This window comes from Macaca thibetana, chromosome 17 (genome assembly GCF_024542745.1).
Source record: "Macaca thibetana thibetana isolate TM-01 chromosome 17, ASM2454274v1, whole genome shotgun sequence".
NCBI lineage: Eukaryota > Metazoa > Chordata > Mammalia > Primates > Cercopithecidae > Macaca > Macaca thibetana.
The window spans coordinates 54,654,123-54,669,880 of NC_065594.1; the positions used below are offsets into that span (position 1 = coordinate 54,654,123).

Here is a 15,758-nt window from a genome sequence, read left to right on the forward strand (position 1 = left end):
TTTGGATTTGAATAAACCATTCATCTTAAATACAACATAAACACTATCTCGTAAGCTCCATGTATTATGTTAGCTCCATGTATTATGTTAGCCTTGGGGCATTAACCTGAGAAAGGGAATTAGTTTGATTTAGAAGGCTTAAGCCAAATCCAATTTTTAGATTTCTCTGTAAACACAGAATCACCATTGTTTTTTTGAAGACTTGCTGTGTTTCTACAGCTATGATTATACCACAATAAAATGATGTAAGATAACAAGACAGGAAAAAATAAATCTCACATATGAAATTGATTTTGGTATTTATTATAGGGTTGTAACTACACAATCCTCTTGTCAGCTTCAAATCCTATTTCCAGTTTGATTTGACTTTGATACTATATACCTAAAAGTGGGGCATGACATTGTAGAAAGACTGTAGAGCTCAAGGCTCTGTTTTTGCACTTTTACTCACTAGAATAGATGCTTAATCTCTTTGAATCACAGGACTGTCCCTTGGAGAATGGACATAATGATTTCTGAGGATATGTTAGTGTGATATTCTATTCCCAGAAAGTTATTACACTAGTTATAATAATATCGCCTAGAGCCCTCACTATTAATATTCAAATGTAAAACAGATGTATTATAATAGTAAAGGTATAAGTAACACAGGCCATAGTCCTGTAGCAAAATGGGTGGAACTTCTCAGTATCTTTGTCCTGGATTCTTTGTTTTGAGTTGATCATGGAGGCTCTGGGTATTTTGTAGAAAACATGTTCTACCAAGAATCCAAATAATAAAATCCCTGCACTAGAGTAATATAAATTATACGTAATTTATATTACTAAATTATTACTGTATTACAAATAAAGCAGTATTTTAAACCTGCGTATATGGTATTAGCGTTCTGTTTTTCTTGAAACTTTCTATAAGACAGCCCTAAGACATTTTCATGATTCTGTTCACCAAATTGAACTTTTTTTAAACAACCCCAGGCATCAGATCCCAAAAGCAAAGGAAATTCAAAGTTCATGCAATTCTATGGTATAAAAGTTAGACCTCGACAAGGGATAGATTCAGATACCACTGCCATTGTTCCCCCTGGCATCTATTTGCCATTGTAAAAGATCCCAAGGGGATCTAGGTGGATGGACTTTCTAAACTTAATGACAAGATACCAATGTGACGGTTCTCTTAAAGAGAGTTACATGGAATAGGAAGTTTCAGCTATACAGAAAATGAAAGAAGTAAAGAAAGAGTAAAAGAGGAAATTCCCCTAGATGATTAGCCAAGAATTGCTCAAGTAGGTAGGAATGTCTTTGGGAAATTCAGGATTCCAGAGCTGAAGTCAAAGTATTCTGATTGTTGAGATAAAATGGAGAAAGATGATTCCTTACTTTTGCCCATTCACTGACAGTATTATCTAGGTAAGTCCAAGTTGAATCTTCAAGAGGGTCTACCATTTTGATTTCGTAGAAGGCTTTCTTGACTAATACCAAGAGTGCTACCCATGCCTAGGAATAAAGAAACGGAGCTCACATTTTTTAAATTGTTTTTGTCTGTCATCCTTAGACATTGTATACAGGTAATCTCATTTATTCCTCACACTGAACTTGTAAAACAAGTCATATTTACTGCTTTTTATAATGGTTGGAAAACCAAGATTTAGAAAAATATATAACCATTAAGTAGCAGAATCAAAATTGTTCAGGCATACAATTTCCATTTTTTTCCTGCTTGCCTTGCCACTTCCTGAAGCAGTTAGATTAAACGAAATCTAGGGTTTGTTGGGGGCAGTGCAATTAACAATCAAGGGATCCAGGAAATGTAGCAGGTCTAGAGAATGTGTGGCCAAAGACAGTCAGCTGGACAAAACACACCTTACTTCAGCAATACACATTTTATTTTTGTTTTGTGTAAAATTGTATAATACTTTTTCTGTTAGAAAAAACAAAAGATTTCTTCCTTTTCTGAGACCAAAGGTGAGCTACCTACAGGAAAGGCAAGAGACATAAGCCATTGTCTATACTCAGGACTCAACGCACCATCTACCTTAAGCTAAGAGAGATCTTCACGTTCTCTTGCAGTAAGACTTAAGGCCTCAGCAGATGCAGAGAAGTTCCTCGTCCACTCCAATTTAGAGTATAAGAGACAAAGAAGAGCTCCTCATCATCCAAGGACGAGGATGTCTTCATAACACCTTCATCTTTAGTTATACCTGGGGTCACCATGTTGGATGACTTCAGGTGAACCACTGACATTGTGGTCTCTGTGAATGGTGGCCTTGGAGTTGGGCAGTATGCAGCCTGCATAGCCAAAATTGGTGACCTGGAAGGACTCAAGGACTAAGACTTATACCTGTATTCGAGGACTAAGCCATTTGACTTTCTGACAGAGGACGTCCTCAAATATTCAATGTACCAGGGCACAAATGAAAAATATTATGTAGATAGGCAAATAGAAACTACCACAAAGACACAGCTTCCAATCACTGTTGATTGGTTCTCTTGTCCTTTGTCTTGCACCACTCCTTTCCTTCTGTAGCGTGATGGGTCCCCCACCAGGTTACTTAAGGGTGCATGTCCACTCCTTGAACTCTGAAGGCCTGGGCAGTGGGCCAAGGCCATGGGACTCAGCCAAACAGCAGGTGTCCCTGAGAACCCAAACATCCTGGGGCATAGCTGGAAACATACCAAAGGAAACAGACTCATCATACATACACAGTCATCAAAGAGTCAGAAAATCAACTTAAAGCAGCTCAGAGATGGGAGGCGGGGCAGATCTCCAAAGCCGTCCTGCTGCCACCCAAGAATGTCCTGTATGTAAGTCCCAATAGACTCATTTACTCTCCAAGCTGGACTTGTATGAGCTGTCCTTTGGTCTCTCCAGGCCCCTTCCCAGTTTGGAGTGGGTATTATAGTCCCAAGATTTTCTTAGAATAATTGGCTTCATGAACAGGACCTCAGAGATCAAACAATGAGTTAGGCAGGAGTGTCTGCAGAGGGAACCCTGAGGTGACTGGCACCAACCATGTGGGGTGAAGTTGCCTGGCTGCTTGACCTTTGTGGGCTGCCACGTGAGTATGGGAATGCTCTGAAAGCACAGGCAGGGATTGAACATGTACTACAGGAAGCTAAGGTGTTAAAATACAATAAGGATGGCAAACATAGTGTTGTTGCAGCAGGCTGGCCATTGCTTTGGGTGAGGCTGGCTACTGAGAAATCATTAGAGTAGGAGAAGGAGATAGAAAAGTTAAAGGAGGAGCTGCACTTAGAAAGGGACAGCTGGAAGCAGTGGCTCATGCCTGTAATTCCAGCGCTTTGGGAGGCTGGAATTACAGGCATGAGCGGGTGGATCACTTGAGGTCAGGAGTTCAAGACCAGCCTGGCCAACATGGTGAAACCCTGTCTCTACTAAAAATACAAAACAATTAGTTGGGCGTGGTGGTGGACACCTTTAATCCCAGCTACTTGGGAGGCTGAGTGGGAGAAACAATTGAACCTGGGAGGCGGAGGCTGCAATAGGTGGATATTGCACCACTGCATTCCAGCCTAGGCAACAGAGTGAGACACTGTCTCAAAAAAAAAATAAATAAATAAATAAATAAATAAATAAAAGAAAGAAAGAAAGAAAAAAAAAAAAGGACATGGGACATTCATGTGTTTATGTCAACCCTGACGAGGGATTTGGCAAAGAAGCTAGATAAAAGGGTAAGAACTTTGGTGGCTTACATGTTTAAAAACATGGGAATGTTCAAAGGCATGCCAGGCTCTCTAGGACTCCCACTGGTTACATGTTATGACCCATTCTTGTGCACATCTTAAAACTGATGGGCAAATTACAACAAGAAAAGTTCAGAGCTGAAATGGTTAACCTGCAACTATAGAATTAAATAGAGTCTTCTGAAGCTCTCTGTCTCTCTCTCTTTTCTTCCTGCTTTTAATCTGCTGTCATTAAGCTACCAGTGTTGAGATGAAACTCACTGTTTATGGTACTGCTAATTCAAAATCACTTGGAGATTTTACTTTTCTTATACAGTTCAGCCAGTTCTAAATAAAATGTAAACATTGGAAACTAACTTGAAACTAAATTAAAAAATAATAATAATAAGGGGTTTTTAAAATCAGACTGCCAAAGAAACTGCTTTGCCCAAAATTTTGATCCACAGATTTGTTTGGATTACCTATCAGGCAAATAAAGTTTAGCCATGTTAGCAGGTCCCACTTTTTTCAGAAATATAATTTGGATTCATCTCTGTTTATAAGTTGATAAGTTTATGATACTGTCTCATGGCTAGAGTTCCAAGGTAAAAGCTATTGGATCTTTATTTGTGTGTACACATGTTTAGATATATTTATATATGCTACATATATGTGTTATGTCTAATATGCAACCAAATTGGCTTATAAGTAAATGAGTACTCATGAATTAAGTCCAAATGCTTTTCAGATTCATGTGAATTTAATAATCTTTAATAAATAAGCTGGCTTTAAAATTATTAGTAAAATAAAAATGAAAATGTCTTTGAAATTGTCAGTATACAATTTTTTCTGGGTTTACTGATTAGGTAAGTTTTATATTTGCCACTACTAGATGTTTTAAGATGCAGGGTTTGGCCGGGTGTGGTGACTGATGCCTGTAATCCCAGCACTTTGGGAGGCCGAGGTAGGTGGATCACGAGATCATGAGATCAAGACCATCCTGGCTAACACAGTGAAACCCCATCTCTACTAAAAATACAAAAAATTAGCTGGGTGTGGTGGCACACACCTGTAGTCCCAGCTATTTGGGAGGCTGAGGCAAGAGAATCACTTGAACCCTCGAGGTGGAGGGTGCAGTGAGCTGAAATCATGCCACTGCACTCCAGCCTGGGTGACAGAGCAAGGCTCCATCTCAAAAAACAAAACAAAACAAAAGGCACGATTTGATATAAAGATTATGAGACTATACGCCCAGCCAAAAACAGAATCTTTTGTAATTTTTTAACAAGCAAGACCAATTTAATACTGTTGGTTCAATAAAATCAGCTACATTTACTTACTTATGTGAATACCTGATATTCACAGGCTATGCAAATGGCAAACAGGGAAATAACTTGGAACAATGATTAGCTTTGTCTAATGTCTCGGTTCTCACGAGTAATGTAGGTAAACTGCTAAAACTAAATAAATGTGAATGAGATGAATGCTTGTAGGTAAACGTTTTGTAAAGTTTATATTTTTAAAATATAAACTTTATTTTAGATACTTATTGGATGGCTGGGTCACTTCCAATTAAAAAAGGTTATAATATGGGGCGGTGGTTACACTTCTGAGACTGTTAATGGAAAATAAACATAATAAAATCTATAATGTGGGGAAAACTTTGGTGGACCTCAGTGAGCTGTATAAGAACAAGTAAAGAGTCTAAAAAGCAATCAAAGAACAAAAAGGGAATGGTCCAAATAGGTGCCTGTACACCTGCCTGGCCCAGGCAGGCAATAAACATGAACTACTGCCTGACAGGCGGACACTCTGAAATCACCCACACTTTCCAGGAATTATATAAGGTACGAATAGTCAGGCCTGCCCAGAGCCCCTGTAACAGTCCTGTGTGGCCTGTGAAGAAGCTAAGATGGCGCCCGGAGAATGATACTAGGCTACCACGAGCTAAACAAAGTGTGGCCCCCTGTTCATGCAGCTGTACCCAATATTGCTCAACTGCTAGAGCAAGTAAGTAGTCCTTACGCTGGGAAGTGCCAGTGCTGTAATTGACTTGACTAATGCTTTTTCTGGAATTCCTTTAGCAGAAGATTCACAAGACCACTTTGCCTTCACTTAGCAAGGCCAAGAGTGGACTTTCCAGGTGCTACTGCAAGGATGCCTACACAGCCCCACCATCTCTCATGGCATGGTGGCATAGGACCTGTGTAGAACCTCTGTGCTGGCCTCAGTCTCCCTGTTTCACTGTATTGATGATAGTATGCTAAACTCAGAGTCTCTTGTAGATCTGGAGAATGCCCTACACACCATCTTAGATGGCCTGAAAGACTGGGGGTGGAAAATCAACCCCAAAAAGATACAGGGGCCCAGCATAGCTGTCAAATTCCTAAGAGTTACTTGGTTGGGTAAGATGCAAAACATACCTGGAGCTGTCATTGATAAGATAGCACAGCAGCCTGTTCCCCAGACAGAAAAGCAACTTCAGGTTTTTCTAGGTTTACTGGGTTGCTGGAGGATATTTATTCCTCATTTGGCAGAAACCTTCCACCCATTACACACCATGATAAGGAAAGGTGAAAAATGGGCCCAGACACAAATAGAGCAATAGCTATTGGCTGTATATAGGGTATTACAACAAACGGAGGCCATCACGTGTCTCACTGCCCTCAGCGTCATGTATGGCATGCCAAGATGAATAGATAGTGATCAGGGCTCCCATTCCACAGGCTACGGTATTCAACCTGGGCATCAGGAAAAACAATAGACTGGAGGTTCCAGTTACCATATAACCCAACAGGGACAGGCCTCATTAAAAAAAAAAAAAAAAAGGCCTGTTAAAACCCAATTATGTGCACTGTCCCAGGATGGCTCTTTAAGATCTTGGACTAAGGATCTCCCTGAAGCCATACAAACTTTAAATAAGGCCCCTGTACCACACATGGTATCACTCCTATAAATGATTGGCAAGGCCTATAAAACAGGCCCTACAAACTCTCAGGGTTACATCTGAGACATTGAGCCATGCTCCTGAAGCAGATGGCCAGACCATGCTCCTGAGAGCACCAATGGGTCTACCAGGCAACAATGGCTATGTGGACCTGAAGTTAAGCTGGAAAATGCCTCCACACTGGATTGGTTTTACGGCACTGGAGTGCACCATGAAGACTGCCAGAGGGGATATGGTCCCAGCTGTGCTCCTTGATGGAAATCCAAAAGCTTTATTATATCAACATGTGGCAGCACCAATACCTGCTAGAGCCATCATAGTGTGGGTACATATACAGGGCCAGAAAATTACCAATTGGCTACTATGCCCCCTTCCAGGGAGGAAAGCCATGTGTGGTACTGTAAGTGAGATCTGAAGCCTATAGTAGCCTCCCTAATAGGACTAATGGGAGAAAACACAGGGTTAATAATGTTACGAAAAATGGATATACTCATGAGGGTCCCTGCTATATACCTGTGTTTATGTCTATTGGCTGTTATTCCTGCTATCCATGGAAGCTGGTAATGTCTTCCTAGATTGGGCTGTGACTATAGCTACAGTCAGCAACCAGTCTGACTGCTGGCCATATGAATACCTACCCCCGTCAAATGGTAATAATATGCTTTGGAATATTCTCCCTTTTTCTTGACAACACCAAAGTGACTGGTTTAACAGCACCACTAAGGCAACCCAGGCTCACTGAGGGTGGCCTCCATCCAGAGGCCCAATTGCCAATGCTACGGAGACACAATAACATGTGCCCTTATAGCCACTACCTGTTGTGCCTATTGGAGGATTTCTTGAACCCAGGAGTTCAAGACCAGCCTGGATAACATAATGAAATCTCATCTCTACAAAAATAAAATAAATAAAATAAAATAAAAATTAGCTGGGTGATGTGCACCTCTAGTTCCAGCTGCTCAGGAGGCTGAGTTGGGAGGATCATTTCAGTCCAGGAGGTCGAGGCTACAGAGAGCTATTCTCGTGCCACTGTACTACAGCCTTGGTACAGAGTGAGAGACCCTACCTCTAAAAAGAAAAAGGAGAAGAAATGAAAAGAACAGAAAAGAAAGTAATGTCACAGATGCTTTAAATCATTTGTCAATTCAGATCCATAATACAACCTAATTAGGTTTCTTTGACTCATTCTCGAATTGGTTATATACCTTATATACTCATTGGAGTTGTGTTTTTCTAATAGGCATCATAAGTTCAGTTTGCTTCTGCTCTTCATTCTACTGTGTATACTGTAGATGTGGTCTAATGCACAAGCCACGGCTATGCATTATAGGCCCATATTGCTATTCCCCTCATATCCTATTAGGAGACTCATACACAAGATTGGTAGAAAGAACGTAAGAGCTGGGAGACAGGATAGATTGATGGCTTGTAGTATGACGGGTTCCCCACTAGCATACTTAAGTGTGTATGTCTGCTGTTTGAATCCTGAAGGCTTGGCAGTGGGCCAAGGCCATGGTGCCCAGCTGAGGAGCAGGTGTCCCTGAGAACCCAAACATCCTGAGGCATAGCTGGGAACATATTAAGGAAAACAGTCTCATTGCTCTCATACACAGTAGGCAAAGAGCCAGAAAATCAACTTTAAAGCAGCTTAGAGATGGGAGACAGGGTAGATCTCTGGAGTTGTCCTGCTACAACCCTGCTTATAAGTCCTAATGAACTTATCTGCTTACCAAGTTGGACTTGTCCAAGTCATTCTTTCATCTCTTGGCTTCTTCCCAGTTTGGACGGGCTGGGGGACATTATAGTCCCAGGCTTTGCTCATAATACCTTCAAAAGGAGCTACTCAGTCTTCATCACCCTCCTAAGAATCCACATGTTGCCACAAGACTTTGTCTTCTCAACAGAGAAAAAGTACGTGAGCAAGTATGAGCTCTTACAGCTTCCAAGTCTCCCATTTTTGGTCATCTACAAAGGTCTTCAATGTGGGGAGGCCTCATCATCTCCAAAGCTAAATCTTGCACCTGGCTCTTAACTTCCCCCACTCTCAGAACTCATTTATTAATATGCCATTTCTCCCCTCATTTAGGCTCTGATCAATTTCCACATAAATATGTCATGGCCTACAACAAAAACTCTCAACTGCCAGATTTTCTCTTTTCCTGTTTACATTCCTGGCCTGCATTATAATTATCTTTCTAAAATCATGGTTTAAATTTTCATATCAACTCTTCAAAGCCTAGTGTTTGATTCCAGACCCTTTACAAATTATTAACATCATTTTAGCCTTTCCTCCCATTATGTTTTATTATCCTCTTGGTACTATGGCCATACCTTTGCACAGAGGCGTGAAACAGCACAACATCATCAGAAAGTCGCATAGTTTGTCTTGAGGGTAGGCACTGCATAATATTTCTTTCAGATTTCTAGTGCTGTCACATCCTTGAGTAGATTATAGACAATCAAGAAATATTAATTAAATTAGTTTCATTTCATTCTCCAAACATAGCTCCCTACTTCCAGTTGTCTTTCTCTCTCTGCCATCAGAGACCTATTTCTAAGAATATTCCTGTCACTTCCTATTTATACACCTTCAATGGAGCTTGATCACATATGGAATAACCAGAAACCTTTCCATCCTGGTATCCAAGCTAGCCATGATTTTTCCTTTCTCTATGTATTCAGTCCTTTACCTGCATTTAATCAGCCCTGTTCCTCCTGATAGCACACATTATGAATTATACTTTAGTAGCTTCCTGAGCACTTTAAACTTTTCATTTCTGCCTTTATATAAACCATGATCCCATTTCAGATTGCCATTTTCATCCATCTCCATCTGCTGTGGTCCTAATCCTCCTGAAAGACCCAGTTCAAATCCCACTTCATCTAAGAAGCTAACCCAGATTTCCCTATGCAGAACTAAACTCCCTCAATCCATGCTGGCTGTCACAGCCTTTTATCTACAGCATTTTTACTGCAATGAGCAATTTGTATTTTGACTTAGAATTAATTTATGCCCATCTCTCACACTAAAATGTAAATTACTTGTTTGCATAAACCATATCTTATTTATATCTACCTCAAAAGCACCAAGTACAGCACTATGAGCATAATAGTTTCTCAACAAGTATTTGTTGGTTTGAATTAAAGAGAAATATTAAACTTAATATCAAAGCAGGGTTGTTGGTGAGAAGAAAAGAATGTATGTGTTTTATTGTCTTAATAAACTTGTGGGATTCTCCCAAGCATGAGGTAAATGATACGGCACCAAAATAAAAACAGGTTACCTTAATTTTGTGATAGTTTATAAAAATCAAGTCACCAAAATTTGAATTTGAGGCCAGGCATGGTGGCTCACGCCTATAATCCCAGTGCTTTGGGAGGCCAAGGCAGGAGGATCACTTAAGCACAAGAGTCCAAGACCAGCCTGGACAACAGAGTTAGATCTCATGTCTAAATGAATTTTAAAATTATCCAGGCATGGAGGCACACACCTGCAGTCCCAGCTGCTTGGGAGGCTGAGATGGGAGGATCACTTCAACCCAGGAGTTTGAGGTTGCAGTGAGCCACCATCATGCTGTGCCACTGTACTCCATCCTGAGTGACAGAGCGAGACCCTGTCTCTTAAAAACAACAACAACAGCAACCTGAATCTGCTTGAATTTGAATGATTCAAGGGGCACTTATTTCATAGTATGAATAATAGCATCAGAAATGCGTTATCTATTTGCAATATGATTCTTAACACTTTCATTCGTTAGTGATCACAACCCAGTATATTCTGTCACCCATATTAGAAAATGGGTTGACATGACTTCCTCCAACACAAATTTTACACAATACAAAGGAAAAAACAATGTTTAACAGGCATGCATATCCATCTTTAGAACTCACTCTTTCATTCACTCATCCAGTTGTTTATTCAAAAGTAACACTATTAAGGATAAATGAAAATATTCTTATACTATTCTGTCCATTTGCATGTCCTCAGCTACAAATCATTCTTTTGATTTTACTGAAGTATATAAGACTCTGTCAGCTGGGCATGGTGGCTCATGCCTGTAATCCCAGAACTTTGGAAGGCCAAGGTGAGCGGATCATGAGGTGAGGAGTTCGAGACCAACCTGACCAACATAGTGAAACCCAGTCTCTACTAAAAATACAAAACTTAGCTGTGCATGGTGGTGCATGCTTGTAATCCCAGCTACTCAGGAGGCTGAGGCAAGAGAATCACTTGAACCCATGGAGCCTCTCCATCCTGGGCAGAACACCTTTCAGTACAGAAAGCAAAAGAGTTGGGACAGAAACCAGGGTAATTAACTGACTATTTCTAGGACTAACTGCAAGGGTTACATGATGAAGTCCCTCCCCTCCAAAAACAAATCATCAGGAAAATCTCAAAACAATTAAAAACTTTCTGAAGTACGGGTAGAATTAGGGCTCAGCCATCAAACTAAAGTGAAGGCTATAGTTGCCCTGTCCTATCCACTCATCCTTCTCATTCAGAAATGCAGCATATGAGGGCAGGGAACTCATATGAGCTAAATAATTAATCAGTGGAGTCTTTTATTCATTTTTACATACAGAAAACCAAAAATCACCAGACATTAGAGAAAAATTAATAGCCTCAAAACAAACAAAGGACTCAAAGAACAATTCACTCCAGAAATAACTAAAAGATAAGAGATTTTAACAAACACTTATAGTAAATTTAGTGAGATCCAAGAATGTGTTAAATCTCTAAAATAAAATAGGTTGCTGCAGAAAAAGTTTTCAGGAAAATAGTAGTGTTTTTAGAATTTCAGAAACAAACATTGGACCTCTATTCCTACTCAGGATATTGAAAGCTACTAGAAAGTATCGGTCTCACCCTAACAACAAGAACAAAATCTTTTTTTCCTCCCTGGACTATCAGAGAGCTGAGATCACAAGGCAATTTGTGAACTGAAATCCCAACAGTGTCGCGCCTTTCCAAGGAGAGATGGACACACAAACTCTTTCCTTTTGCCCAGAACAGAGACAAAAAGAGTGGGCCACCATAGAAGCAGGTGAGAAAAAAACAATCACAATGTTAACAAGTGCTTTAAGGCAGAAGCCCTCTGACCCTGGGGAGGATCAGGAAACCCACCCCTGCTGACTGTGCTCTGTTGTAAGAGGGGAGATTGTAGCTACTGGGGAGGGGCAGGATTGCTAAAGGAACACAGCCCCGAGGATCAGCTCGGCTCCTAGAACCTTCGTATGGCAGAGGCAGGAGCAGGAAATTGAGAATGCCTCCTACCAAGCTCTGGCAGCCTGTAGGAAGCAGGAATGCAGAGAGAGATCCTCTCTGTAGCACATGTTGTTAAACCTGCAGAAAGCTGCCACAGGAGTGGGAACACTGAGAGAAACCTCTGGCAATTAAGGCCTGATGCTAAGCATAAGGTAGCAACAGAAGGAATTTGACATCTGTGGTATCCTGTAGGTTTCTTCAAAATGTAGAGCAAAAATACAAAAGAGAACATACAAGAGAAAAGTTAAGAGATACGGAGAATTGGTTCACAAGTTTCGATCTCTATCAAATAAGAATTCTTGAAAAAAAGAGAATGGAGGCATAATTAAATAAATAATAGAAGATGATGATTTCCCAGAGCAGAAGAAAGTCACAGAACTTTATAGACAGGACCCTTTCAATGCCCAGAAAGGAAAATGAACCAAGAGCCCAACCTACACAGAACTTTGTAAAATATTAGAATACTAAGGACAAAGGAAAGACCCTAAAAATTCCCAGAGAGAAAATGAGGCCACCCGCAAAGGAACAAGAATCAAATGGGCTTTAGAATTTAACCAGCAATATTGAATGTCAGAGAAAAGAGAAGCAAGATGTTAGCATGTTGAAAATTAGTCTGAACTACTAATTCTTGTCAGTCAAACCAATCAAGTGTAACTTGAAAGAAAACCAACAAGACAGTCTCAAATATGGCAGACATGAGTTTATGGCCTACCAGGTTTTCACTATGAGTGAATGAGTGAATGAGTGCCGTATACATTAGCAGGGTGTTGCCAAATCAAGAATCACATAGTTCTAGTTCTGTTCGTTGGAAGGCGTTGCTTTGTCAATTTTCCTCCATGGCCCCCTCTGCAGTGGGTATGGGTTCTGTGCTCTTCATAGGACCCTCAGCTTTGAAAATTCACTTCCTCCTCATGAAAGTTTAGGGATCTTGGTGTTGTTTGAGATGAGGGTTTCTCAACCTGGGCTGCATATTTTTGGACTGCATAATTCTTTGTTACGTGGGGCTGTCCTATACATTGTAGGATATTTAGCAGCATCCCCGACCTCTACTCCCCAAAAGCTAGTAGCATTCCCCCAGTAATAACTATTGTCTCCTGGAAGGTAAAATCATCCCTGGTTTAGAAACACTGTTTTAGAGGATTAATAGCCTTTACCATGGGGTTAGTGGTTTCTTTGGCAATAAAATTTCTTGCAAAAATATGTAAACTATTGATCTATTTGTTATCAATCATGTTTGGACGCCAGTAACTACATCCAAAGATTATTCCTAGACATAATATTCATGCTTGATTTCTTGGCTACTTTGAGGCCATCAAGCTTGAATGGGAAGGTGACACCTGCCTCCTTACAAGTTACAATGGATTAAATACTCTTTAACTTTTATTTCCTAGTGTTTGTATTCTAGAAAATAATTGGTCTTTCCATTTCTATGTGACACCCAATTTCTGTATTATATTTCATTTCATTTCTGCTTGCAAACCAGCCAATTCTTACCTGAACTTATCTCATTCTTGTAATACCTTAGCCAATAATAGACAACACATATTTACTCTGACTCCTCCCAGCCACTTCCTGGGAAGTTCAGGGTCCGCTAGCATATGGTCTTCTTGAAGTGGACATAAATAACAGTTTACCATAGGAGCTACTACTGCATAGCAGGTCTTCATAGGGTTCTAGCCTTTGATATGATTTCTTTCAGTCTTCTACCCAACAGCTATGCCATGTTTTAGGTTTTGCATTTCCACAACAGCCCACTTCAAGATACCAATTTCTACATTAGTCAGGATAGGCTAAAGGCTCTAACAAATAGTCTGTAAATCCTGGTGGCCCAGCAGAATGTATGTTTTTTTCTTGCTCCCATCATATGCCTATGTGGGTTGGTGTACATGGGATGTATGTTCCACTCTGTCATTCAGGCACCAGGATTCTTCCATCCTGTGGCTTTGCTGTCTCCTGGGGACATTCTTCAGTTGGTGGACAGAGAAAGAGAAAGATGATTACACATGGGAGAGGCCTATACACTCAGCATGGAGGCTTGCATATTAGTTTCATCAATTGTATTAGCACAAGATGTCCATCTAACTGCAAGGGGCTTGCAGACATCTTCCTTATGTGCTAAATAAGATGAGAAAGAGAATATTGGCAAGCACTAGAAGTTTCTGACACTAAGTCCAAAGAAAGATAGAAATTCAGAAGGTTCCACGAGGAATACATTTTAAAAGAGTTAAGTGGATTTCAACTCAACAAACTGATGGCAATCTGAAAATTTTACTAATACAGTTCTAAAAGCGTACATACATTTTTTCCCAGCAAGAAAAAGTAATATAACGATGACATATAAACAAAATGACCTAGGGAAAAACAGAATAATAATAAAACTAGGAACTCAAGGAGGAGAAAAAAACTGTACAAATTGGTTCTTTCCAAGAATAAAACAAATTATAATCTGCATGATTTTGAGGAGCTGACGGGGCAAACAAAAAAGAAAAACTTCAACTTGACATGTGAAACATGGCCTTCATGTAGACCAAGTTGCAAAATTGGATCAAGTTACATTTTCTTCTTCATAAGTCCTAAATCTCACCAGTCAGTGCATAATACTTACATAATAATGATATGGCAAACAAAAGTAATCATGTTTTAAAATATTAGACTTGATCTATAGAAAAATATAGAAAATTCCATTGCAGTTATAGGTTTTTATATTAGAATGTAAAGGTTTTTATATTTTGACAATGTAAAATGATATTCTATATCTGAAAATGGAAAACCTCATGAACATAGGTCCAGAAGTATTCAATAATAATGAATATCCTAGTATTTGGACACAGGAGAAATTATTACAGTTCAGACTAGAAGAGAGAAACAGAGCCACTGGTACCTGCTCTAAACATTGTCACTCTCATTTGCTGTTATACTGCTATGAATATTATTATGTCTAGAAAAGTTCCCCAAATACATTTTCCTTCAAATCCATTTTTCTTGTTTATCAATAATTATCTGCTTTTACTTGAATTTAGCAAATCCCCGACTATTGTGAAAAGTATGCAATTTTTCCACCAATTACAGCTCTGTGTGAAAATGGAGCTAGTGACTAGGAGATAGTAATAGCATTGGATTAGAAGTGCCTTTTTGAAAGCTTCACTCTGTAGGGCTCCTTCTGTAGTTCAGATAATGTATCCTAGTTATTTGGGGTCTGAGGCTTATCAAAAGAGACAGAATTAATCATGCTGGGTTGTGCGATATGTTTTGGAGAATGGACATGACTCCTCTAAAATGAAAAAGGCAAAATAATTTTCTATGGGCTTTTGAATCCTAAGGTTACCCTCCTGTTCCCCCTATCGTCCATCTCCAGATTAAAGCTTGGAACAATCACTAGATTTTAAAGTGAGGGGGGAAGAGGGGAAGACCATCTGCACCTGGAAACCATTTTCTTGATTTGTGCTGGCTGGAGTCCTGGAGATATAACAGCAAGAATGCCTCTCTGGGATTTCTTTGAAATCTGGGCAGGATGATTTGTCTGAAGGGAGGAATTGGGGGATGAAGGGTGGGGAAAAATTCATTCCTGGTTGCCACATTGTTGTTCTGCAGTGAAGGAGCTTGGCCTGACTTGGGTTGGAGTTGAAAGAAAATCAACAAGGCAGCCTCAAGTATGCAGGAATGTGCTGCCCTGAACTTGCCAATTTTTTAAACATAACTGAGTATTGTCTCCACTGTAGGGGGCTGCCAACATCAAGTTCACATGGTTCTGTATTGAAGATCTTTCCAATAGCTGTGCAAATTACAACGTGTTTTTATCTGCTTTAGTACATTCAAAGGATGACAAATAATTATCTCTGCTTACATTACCTGGAAATGCACAGTA

At 39.9% G+C, this 15,758-nt stretch overlaps 1 pseudogene; it reads left to right on the top strand.

Annotated features, from left to right (window-relative positions):
• The first annotated feature begins 6,745 nt into the window (after positions 1-6,745).
• The window catches only part of LOC126940268 (uncharacterized), a 54,958-nt pseudogene continuing 45,945 nt past the window's right edge, over positions 6,746-15,758 (top strand).